This window comes from Dipodomys merriami, unplaced genomic scaffold (genome assembly GCF_024711535.1).
Source record: "Dipodomys merriami isolate MVZ:Mamm:240054 unplaced genomic scaffold, mDipMer1.0.p SCAF_6, whole genome shotgun sequence".
NCBI lineage: Eukaryota > Metazoa > Chordata > Mammalia > Rodentia > Heteromyidae > Dipodomys > Dipodomys merriami.
The window spans coordinates 72,247,823-72,259,580 of record NW_027206179.1 but is presented as its reverse complement, the minus strand read 5'-3'; positions in this window follow the sequence as shown (position 1 = coordinate 72,259,580).

The following is an 11,758-nucleotide window of genomic DNA, read 5'->3' as shown; positions in this document are numbered from 1 at the left end:
ACTACTGGTTCCGGGCTTGAGTTACCTTTGGTAGCTCTCATTTTTCAAGGGATTTACCCATATCATGTTAAAGACATTCTCTAGCTCATAAACATGAAGTTGGTCATAATGTCTCATTATTGTACTTGGAAAATTTTCTGGGATATGTAGCAGACACTACTTCTCGAACTCCTGCTCTCATAACTTGTCTTTCCTCTTTTTCTTCAGATTATTCTAGACAGGTTATCAATGCTTATTGTTTTATTAAATAACCAGGTTCTCTCTCTCTGTCTCTCTGTCTCTCTCTCTGTTTCTCTCTCTGTCTTTCTGTCCCTCTCTGTGTCTCTGTCTCTGTCTCTGTCTCTGTTTCTCTCTTTCTCTCTCTCTCTCTCTCTCTCTTTCTTCTAGTCCCAGGGCTTAGAACTCAGGCCTGGGCCTCTGTGTTCAAGGTTAGTGCTCAACCACTTGGGCCACATCACCACTTCCGGCTTTTTCTAAGTAGTTTATTGGAGATAAGAGTCTCATGGACTTTCCTGCTTGGGCTGGCTTTGAACCTCAGATCTCAGCCTCCTGAGTAGCTAGGATTACAACAGTGAGCCACCAGCACCTGGCTAAAGGTCTTTTCTTTATGTTAGCAACTGGAAATAAATTGAACCTCCTCCTCCCTTTTCCCAGAGTGAGGAGCATATGCAGGGAAACTTGACGCTTCCTAAGGCTTGGCGCTTCCTAAGATTTTCTCCTCTCGGCCATCTACCACCTCTCAGCTCTTATCATATGTGGCACCATCCACATAAACAGCCTACACATGCTTTCTGGGTGCTCAGGACCTCACTGCCAGCACCAGCCACCTTTATGGCTGTCTTATGGACCTCCCTGAAGAGGAAGAACAAGAGAAGTTGGCGTCAAGTGGTTGAGGCAAAGCACTTGCCTAACTCTATTTGTTTTGAGAAGTTTACATTTGTGCCAACTCTAATTAATTCCTTCCATCAGGCCCAAACCACACGTTAGATGGCTCATCTCGTGTCTTCATGCTTCATGCTTCACTTCATTTTGAGCACACAAAAACAGAATTGACACTATTGTTCCTCTGGAATGTAGAAACCAGACTTTCCTGGAAATAGGAGCTCAGTGGCTCCTGTTTTTAGTACAAGAATATCAGCAATGCAATGAGTAATCTGTTCCTAATTACTTCTAAAACATTATTTTTTAACCTTTTTTTTTTTTTTTTGTCAGTTGTGGGGCTTGAACTCTGGGCTTGGGCGCTGTCCCTGCACTATTCAGCTCAAGGCAAGCGCTCTACCACTTGGGCCTCATCACCACTTCTGGTTTTCTAGTGGTTTTTATTGGAGATAAGAGTCTCATGGACTTTCCTGCCCAGGCTGGCTTTGAACCACAATCCTCAGATCTCAGTCTTCTGAGTAGCTAGGATCACAGGCGTGAGCCACCGATACCCGGCATTTTTAAACTTTTTTTTTGAGATAGAGTTTTGACATGTAGGCCCAGGTTGGCCTCCAAATCATGATCTTCCTATGTGCACCACCCAAGTACTAGAATTACAGGTGTGCACTACCACACCTGGCTTCTACAAACTCTTAATCTAATAATAATTATGCAGTTAGCCAGGCAACAGTGACTTATGCCTGTAATCATAGCTCTTCAGGAGACTGAGATCCAAGGATCACTATTCAAAGCTAGCCTGGGCAGGAAAGTCTATGATACTCTTAACTCCAATTAACCAGCAAAAAGCCAAAAGTGGAAATGTGACTCAAATGGTAGGGCATTACTCTTTTTTTTTTTTAAATCATAACAATTTCTTTCAAGTTTTTTTTATTGTTAGTCGGTATATACACCGATAGTCACTAATGTGATAGTTTTATGTATCAACAAACTTTATATGACCAGACAACATTCCCATGTTGATTAAAATTTTCCATTTTCCCTCGTTTGACAGTTTCAAATGTAGCACTCCTAAGATCTTTGTGCTGACATGAATTCTTTTATCCTTGGTAAATATATAGAAGTAGAACAGACTGCAAAGGACTACTTATTTTAAGAAAAACCTGACAAAATACTGAGGGTACTACTCTTGAGCACAAAAGTTAAAGGCAGTGCTGAGTCCCTGAGTTCAAGCTCCAGGACCAGCACACATGTGTGCATGTGCATGCATGCACACACACGCGCACACACATAATATTGAGTGTGCACACATGCATGCACACACACAATATTATGCATGCACACACACATACAATACTATAGAAATAACTAGAAGGTAGTTGGTGACCTAAGACACTGAGGCAAATACCTCTAAGGTTTTTGGAAGAAATAAGGATGGAATGCTCAAGGAAGGAGAGGTGTCTTAAAGACAAAACAGTTGAACTCTAGACAATACTGTTTAGAGCTAGACAATACTGTTAAGAGCAGATAACTGTTAGCAGGGGTCAGTCAGGTGTACCTGGGCTGGGAGAACCATTCAGAAACCCATAAGGATACATGAGATAAGTTAAACAGTCTGCCAAACCACATGTGAAGAATCCTGGTGAGACCAGGTTTCCATAGCTCCTGAGTCTGGAACCCAGTCTGAGGGTTTCTATTTTCCCATCCACCCAGAGGGGACTATGTGAGGAAACACCATCTGGTGTCAACGTTCATTCCATTTTCCTTCCAGTTTTCAGAAACTGAACTTGAAGCTCTTCATTTGCAGTCTTTCTGTAGATAGGACAGTGTTCAGATAATTGGTAAACCCAGGGAACTTAAGTGAGGGAGGCCATGGTCCTGCTGTCCCAACCAGCTCAGCTCTGCAGGTCTTTGCTCAACAGAGATCCCAGGATGAACCAGCAGCTAATGAAGTCCTGCTATATGTGCTGCTTCAGGTTAGGAGCCAGGGGACAGGCTGTATTTTCTGGTCAGATGAAGGCAGAGGTCAGGTTGTTTGGGGACTGAAAGTATCCAGACCTAAAGAGAGCTGCATCCTCATAACCTGGTTCTGGGGTACATTTTGGAGAGTTATTTCTGAATATTGAGTCTGTTTCTTCAACCTTCCCATAATAAAAGTTGAGCGAATATACCTAAAACAAGACTCTGAAGTCTGAAAAGCTACAAAATTGGGACTTTTTTTGAGCATTAACAAATGAAAAATTCCATAGTAGACTTCAGGACAGTTGCAGTCACAATTCAAGTAAGTGCACTGAAGATATTGCATAAAACGAATTGCCTTTGGGCTGCATATAGATGTATATGAAACGTAAGAAAATTCCATAGCCTCAACTGGAGTCCTGTCCCAAACATATGTCACTAAAACATGAAAATATTAAAAAATCGAAAATCTGAAACCCTTCTGGTTCCAACATTTAAATAGAGCATGCTCCACCCAAACAGCCAGTTGAATATCACTTTCTGCCACCAAGTCACTGCTGGTACAGCCTCTTACCTATCCCCATTTATATCTGGGAAAAATGAGCCATAGACAAACCTTGCTAGAAATCAGCAGAAGTTTCTATGATGATGGCTCCTGACTAAACTTAGTGTGGCAACCAAGCCCTGACAATGTTGGTCAAGACCACTGTGGACCCACACAGCCAAGAGCATGGACTTAGAACAAAGGATTTCTGTAGAATCACTGAGTCCTCCTGTCATGGTTTCTCATGATAGGTTTGGTGCCAAGACAATTACATGCTTCCCAGAAGGTTCCACCTAGGAGAAATGGCAGCACACTCTCTTTCTGAGAATTACCCCTATCTTTTACATCTGATGAAATCACTTTCTCTGACTCTGTCTCTATTTCTCCACACTGGACGCAGCTGCTGCCACTGGGTTCCATCAATACCTGTATAAGCGACAAGTCTGTAAGGATAACATCTCACTTTACAGAACATTCTACAAGCTGGACACTGGTGGCTCAGCCAGTAATCCTATCTACACAGGACACTGAACGCTGAGGATCACAATTTGAAGCCAGCCTGGATGGAAAAGTTTATGAGACTCTTATCCCCAATTAACCAGCAAGAATTCAGAAATGGGGTTGTGGCTCACATGGCAAAGCACCAGCTTTGAGAGAAAAAGCCAAGCAAGAGCAGGCCTTAAGTTCAAGTTCCAGTACATTCCACAGAGTAGGGAGAATGATTTTGATCTTTAAATCTACCTAAATTGTTACCTCCACCATGTCCCCCAAGTTACACACAGTATGTTCCCAATTTTGCTGAACTTACATATTAAAGTCTCATTGCTACCATTACTGTCTGAGCCAGGGACACTAAAGCTTCTGGCCTGGTCTTCTGTGTGTGTGGGGGGGGGGTGCCAGTACCAGTGTTAGAAGTACCAGTGTTAGAACTCAGGGCCTGGGAGCTGTCCTTTAGCTTTATCTGCCCAATATTCTACCACTTGAGCCACATCTCCACTTCTGTTTGCTGGTTAATTGAAGATAAATCGCATGGACTTTCTTGCCTGTTCTAGCTTTTAACCATGATTCACAGATTCAGTCTCTGAGTAACTAGGATTACAGGTGTGAACTACCAGCACCTGGCCGGCCTAAACTATTATAGTAGCCCCTGGACATCTCCAGGCTTTCTTCACCCCTCCATGCACAGATTCAACTCTACCATTTCTCTGCTTTGAGGATGCTCCTCCATGTACCCAACCTCCTCTATCTGGCCCTTCCTCCTCTCCCTATTACAGAAACTTCTTGCATCTGTTGTCCATCTGATTTGGATGGCTAAGCTGCCTGCTTGTATTCCTGCCAACATGTAAGATGTCCTCACCCACGCAGGCCTTGTGCAGAGTGCCAGTGGGGTGGCTGAGGGTGGCCCACTGAGCCATTCATTCCTTCTCTGTGTGGTGGGATCATCCTGCCTGTTATTAGGGAAATATGTAACTGCCCAGCATGATGAGATTTCATCTCTGCTTGTCAAGGATAATTAAGTTAATGAATAGAAGGTAAAGCAATGATTTCTTTTCAGGAAATATGCCAAAAGTATTCCAAAGTTAACAATGAATGGTAAGTACCACCCTTGAGACTCTCTTAGGTTAGTAAGGGGAAAAGGAATGTGTAAGTAAACAGTAACAAAATGGGCCAAGGCCCCATGCCCTGGTAATGATAATGGTGAGTTCCATTCAGTCTTTCTGGGACCAGCCAGGGAGCACACTATATGCTAACAGGTGCATCATTTATTCTTCATCTTTTTGGGCATCTTCAGATTAGGAAGTTGCAAATCAAAGGCCACATGATTTGCTGAAATTTTAGTTTGTAAGAAGCCAGGGTGGGCCAGGTGCTGATGTCTCCCACTTGTAATCCTAGCTACTCAAGAGACTGAGATCTGAGGACAAAGGAAGCCAGGGTGGGATCTGAGCCCAGTTCCCAGGTCTTCTGAATGCAAGAGCTCATCTGTGGTTCTCTTGCTTCCTTCTGTAATGCTGCAAGCACAGAAGAAGCATATTAGCTCATGGAAATTTCCAGAAGGAAAGCAAATCTTGATGGATTCATGGGGGTCTCTGGGAGAGGATGGTTTATGGAGGGAGGGTGAGGATTGTATCTACCTCATTTACCTCCATGTGCTTGACATAGATATTCCACACATTTTTGGATGACTTAAGAGAAAGATAATGAGAATCCACAGACCAAACAAGGGCAAGGTGCTCTTCAAGATCTACAGGTTGCTCTTGGCAGGCCAGGGTTCAAGTTCTGGTACTCCCAGCTAATGTGGGTCCAGTTGCAGCTGGAGAACTAAGTAAAGGCCGCATCAGTCCTGGCCTGTGTGGCCCCCAGTGTATGCCAGGTCCACCTCTTAGGTGACTAGGATCCCCTGAGGACTTAAGCAGCACCTTAGACAAGTCATCCTGATGTTTAGATGAGTTTAAGAGAAGCCAAAATGGACACAAGTGGCTAGTTAGAAGTGATTTGCAAAGCCCTGGGCCTGACCAAGGCAATACAGAGGGACAGTGTGGAACAGGGGAGACAGGCTGGGGATTAATGAGGCCAGAAGGTTTGTCCTGCTCTCAGGACAAAGGGTGCAGAACAGAGTTTGTCATGTGTGAGGTGCTACATGTCTCAACAGAGCACAGACAGAATGAAACTGACACTAAGTTTCATTGATATTATGAAAAGTGCCCCTAAGTTCCCCCCAACAAACAACTTCTTGTATTAGTAGTACTAGGGTTTGAACTCTAGGTCTCAGGATTACTAGGCAGGCACTCTACCACTTAAGCCATCCTCCCAGCCCCTTCTGTGTTAGTTATTGTGTGTGTGTGTGTGTGTGTGTGTGTGTGTGTGTGTGTGTGTGTGTGTGTGTGTGTGTGCTTTAAGTGCCAGCCTGGACTGTAATCCCCCTATTTGTGTTTCCCATGTCACTAGGATAACAGATGTATGCCATTGCACTCAACCATTAGGCTTCTCCTGTAGCTGGAATGATGGGTATATTTACTGTGCCCATCCATTGGTTGAAGTGGAGCCCTTGAACTTCATCTTATTTATAATTTTTTGGCCTCAAACTTCAGTCTTCCAATCCAAAGAAGCTGGGATCACAAGCTTGAGTCACCATGACAATTTCTAATAATTACTCTATTTTTTCTACTTGCTGCTAAAGTCCACAATAATCTTATAACCAAATATTGTTGCTTTCTTTATCCAAAGACATAGTTAACTCATTTGTATCTTATACTGTTGATCATAAAAGTTGGCCAGAGGAGGCTGGAGAGTAGGGACTCCTGCTACTAACTACTGGGAATAAGCAGAAGCAAAAAAAAAAAAAAAAAAAAAAAAAAAAAAAACATCAATGGCTGTGTTCAGTTGCTATAACAAAATACCAATGGCTGGATAATTATACAGAAGAAAGGTCTTTGGGAGATGTTGAGTGCTGGGATTTGCAGGCATTAGTCACCATGCCCAAATATGAGGTTTATTTAGTTCACAGTTTTAGAGGCTGAAGGAGCTTGGCACCAGCTCTGTTCTTGTGAGGATCTCCTTGCTAAACCACAGCATGGCAGATGGCATGTGGTAGGAGCATGGGAGAGATCCTTCAGTAAGATAGGAAGCCAGAGGGACTCAGGACCAGGCTTGATCTTTTGCTTTACAACCTGTTCTCACTGGAACTAATTAGGACTCTAAGAAAGCCATCTTAATCTCTTTGGAGGTCTGTGCTTCCCAATGACCCAATCATTTTACACTAAGTCCAACCTCTTTTTTTAAAAAAAATAAAATATGAGGTTTATTAAAACTATTAAGAGACTCTTTTTTTTTTTTTTTTCAGGTAAGGGGTAGGTTTATTCAGTAGACCTGCTAGGACCAGGCAAGGTTGGCACTCCACGTGGCTGGGAAAGAGAGAGAGCAAGAAAAGAACAGAGAGAGAGCTAGAATAGAACAGAGAGAGCAAGAAGAGAGCAGCAAGAGCAAGAGCAAGAGCAAGAGCAAGAGCAAGAGCAAGAGCAAGAGCAAGAGCAAGTATTAAGAGACTCTTAAGGGAAGTAGCAAGCAGACAAGCACAAAGAGGTAGAAAAATATTACTATGGGTTTTGCTGATACGTTCTTTTTTATGTGCCTTGCTGATTGGCTGCTTCTATTTTTATGGGCCTCATTGGATGGTCATTTCTTTTTCATGGACCTACTGATTAGTTATTTCTTCCTCTGACCAATATTCTAATTCTACTAATGGGAACATTTCCATGGCTGACAGTCCCTGCCTTTTAAAGGCTTTACCACCTCAAGCTTTCAGCACAAGAATCCTTTGGGGGACAAATCATATCTAAGCCATGGCAGTGGTCAGTATAGGAAATAAAACTACCTTCAAAATCCTTTGAAAGCATGTCTGTAACTGCTTTCTAAGGGGCCTTCTAGTGGACCTACCCCAATACCCAAGTAGGCTGGGGACTTTTACCTACTTCCTTCTAGCTAGGTGTTTGGGGAAACCAGAGATGCCCCTAAACTTGGTCTTTAGACCACAGATAGTTATATAATTCTTTGGAAGAAATTATTTTTTATATATTACTAGCTCATTACTTTAGACATTTTTAAATTTATCACCTTCAAGTAATTGCATAAAGGAGTTTCAATTTAATCAATCAGTTTGTAAGTATAATACATCTTGATCAATGTCACACCTTCAGGGAAAATTCTCTACCGAAGACTCAGCTGCAGTTGGAAGCAGAGTGAATTTTAATTAAATCCCAGCACCTTCTCTGTGGAACTTCCACATCTCACGGCACCCACTCCTGACTATGACAGATGATTGAGGACCAGAGGCATTTCAAGAAAGGCAGACAGTACAGGCCACAGCAGCAATGGAATGTGGCCCAGTCAATAGCCAAGGGCAGACAGAGCTAACTTTCAGGTGCTGAGGTGCTGGAGCTAGCAACCAATAAATTATGCCATGTTTAAAGTCTAATCTACGTTCATACTTTTTGACTTAAGATATTTATGAAAACAAGATAATGAGCTAGTTTTGACCCTTTGAGTGCATCCACTGAAATGGAAAGTACCCTTTGTGGGGAAATGGAGAAGTGGGGAGCTCCAAGTTCTTTTACAACAGTGAAGCTATTCTTTATGATATGCGGATGGGTTACAAATTATCATGTGATACCAAGAGGGAACCCTTAAATCCTTCCTGTAAGCTATGGCATCCATACACAACAAAGACTCATATATGTTCTTTATCCTAACATAACTACCCTAATAAGATGTCCCTAACACAGGAAGCTGTAGAGGAAGGCCCAGCAGAGCTCAAGCCACTTACAGCTCAATTTTTCCATAATCCTAAACTATTCTTGATTTGTTTTATTTTGTTGTTGTTGTTTGTTTAAAAATAGGCTTTGGCAGCCAGGAGCCAGTGGCTATAATCCTAGCCACCCAACAGGCTGAGATCTGAGGATCTCAGTGCAAAGCTAGTCTGGACAGAAAAATCCCAAAGACTCTATCTCCAATTAACCTGAAAATGACAAGACTTGAGTATCTGTCATTGAGTGTGGCTCAAGTGGTAGAGTGCTAGCCTGAGCCAGAAAGCCAAGTGCATTGTATACTGAATTGTGCACTTCAGGTAGGTGAATAGTATGATATGATATCTATGTAGCAACAAAAATTTAAAAAATACTGTTTACATTGTATATGCATTTTAAATGATCACATTTGGCATTCCCTTTTTTAAGGAAATCTTGTTAGTTTGTGGAAAAATAAATATCTTACCTTTACATCTCAAATTTGCCCACTTTATTAGAAATATGAATGTTCAAACTGGTTAAGACTCAGTACAAGAAAAATGAAAACATATTCCAATATATTAATAGAGGCCATCGATGTAAGTGGACTAACCTGTGATAGCATATTGAACAGAATTCCTCCATTTTAAGACTAAGCACCATCCTGTCACAGACACTACACTTTGCCTCTTCCTCCCAGTTACTGCTTATCTGGGGATAATAAGCTTCAGGAAACAGTTTAGTTCCTGTTTGCTTGGAATAGATAAACTTCAGAAAGAGCCTAGGTTTAGGCAATGGCTTAGTTGGTTTGAGTAGATAAACACAATGCACCTAGATTTGATCGTGTTATTTCCTGTTTGCTTGCTTGCAGCTGTAGATTAGAAAAAAAGGGAATTTCCAAAGCCTGGGTGAGAGGTATATTAAACTGACTTGGGTGGAAGGCAGCCTACCACATTTGGGTACACGACATCTGACTGTGGTGCCAGCTGGCTAATACTTTCCATTGGCTATATATTTTTTCTGAGTAGTGGTTCCTGGGAATTTTCCATTTCAAAACTCTCCAATTAAAAGGCAGAGGTCCCAAGCCTCTGTACTTACTAAGTTCATTCCATTAGATTTCACATTTACATCTCTGCTTTGATCTCAACCTACTGTGGCAAATTTCTAGACCCTGTTCCTGCTTGCTTGACACCTGTGTGAGACCCTCAAACTTAACATGTTAAAATAGAACTTTTTGCAAACATGTACTCTTAATTCTCTTCTACTTGCCTCTTTCCCATCTCAGTAAACACCTCCACCAACCAGTACTTCAGTAAATCCTGCCACCTTATCTCCCAAATACCTTAAAAATCTGTCTTTCTCCATCTGCATTGCCAGCACTCAACTCCTCCACCATTTCTTTAATTCATTCCTCTACTGGCCTAACCAATGTCTCCTGCCATATACCTCTCATATTGTTCCCTCTACAGAAAACAAGAGGACTTTTCAAATTATAAAATATCCTATATCATCAATATATTGTATTTTATAGTTTGTGAAACACATTAATGACACTTGTGAATCTTCTCCCTCAACTGAAGAATTAATTATTCTTGAAAAAATTAATTCTAGCCAGGCATGGGTCTGGTGCCAATAATCCTAGCTACTTAGGAGGTAGAGATTGGAAGGATTGTGGTTCAAGGCCAGCCCAGACAGGAAAGTTTGTGCAACTTCTCAACCAATAAAAAGCTGGATATGATGGCAGATCCTTGTCATCTCAGCTACTCAGGAGGTAGAGAAGGGGAAGATTATGTTCCTGGTCCAGCCTAGGCCGAAAAGTCTATGAGACTCCATCTCAACCAATAAAAAGCTGGGTACAGCGGCACATATCTATCATCCTAACTACATGGAAACATAAATAGAAAGAGCAAAGTGTAGGCAAAAAGTGAGACCCTATTTTTAAAAAATAACAAAAAAGGGCTTAAAACATCTAATGGCTTATATTACATTTAAAATACAATCTTGACTCCTTGATTCTCCAGAGACGCCTCTCTCCCTCCCTTTCCCTCTCTCTCTCTTCCCTGCCTCTTGCTTCTCCAATCTACCTGCTTGAGTTACATTCATGTTTACCTTTCTGCTCTTATGATATGCCCAAAGGGCCTTTGCACTTACTGATATCTCTGCCCTAGATCTTCTGAGAACTGGCTTATTGTGTTATTCAGATCTCTGTTCAAATCAAATATCATCTTCCTGAAGAGATATATGATGATCACTTTATCTCAGGTGTATTTCAAAAACAATTGTTCATTTCCTTTAGAGCATTATCACTAACCAAATGTATCATGTGTGTATGTGTGTGAGTGTGTGTGTGTGTGTGTGTGTGTGTGTGTGTGTGTGTGTGCCTGAACATGAGGCCTAGGTTTAGCTTTTTCTCCTCAAGGCTTAGCTTTTTCTCCTCAAGGCTGGTGCTTTACCACTTAATCAATTTCTCTACTTCTGGCCTTTTGAGTCTCATGGATTTTCTTGCCTGAGCTGGCTTGGAATCAGGATCCTCAGGTCTCAGTCTTCTGAGTAGCTAGATTACAGGTGTGAAAAAATTCACACCTGTGAAAAAATTCTGCTAGACAAAACTGATAGACATCTATCTACAATGAAGCATCAAAAAAGCCCGAAGTGGAGCTATGGAAAGTGGTAGACCATCAGCTTTGAGTGAAAAAACTAAGGGACAGTGCTCAGATTCTGAGGTAAAGCTCCAGTACCAGCACACACACACACACACACACACACACACACACACACACACAGTTTCTTGCATCTGCTCCAAGGCAAAGCATGATTGTTCACTGGCTTAAACCCATATAAGGACTTACCTGACAGAAACTTATACCCTCCTCTAATCCACCACCACAGCAGACTATAGATTAATATTACTTAATATTATAACCACACCCTGAATGACTGTCAATCCAGCTTTCTTGGGCACAATAACCAAGTTAGCACTGAAATTTATCCTTAGAAAGTGGCAATCAAACCTAACAAGCCATGATCTAACTTCACTCAGACACACTTGAAAACAAATTACAATGCCTTGTTATGGAACACTTTTCTAGGCTGATAAAGT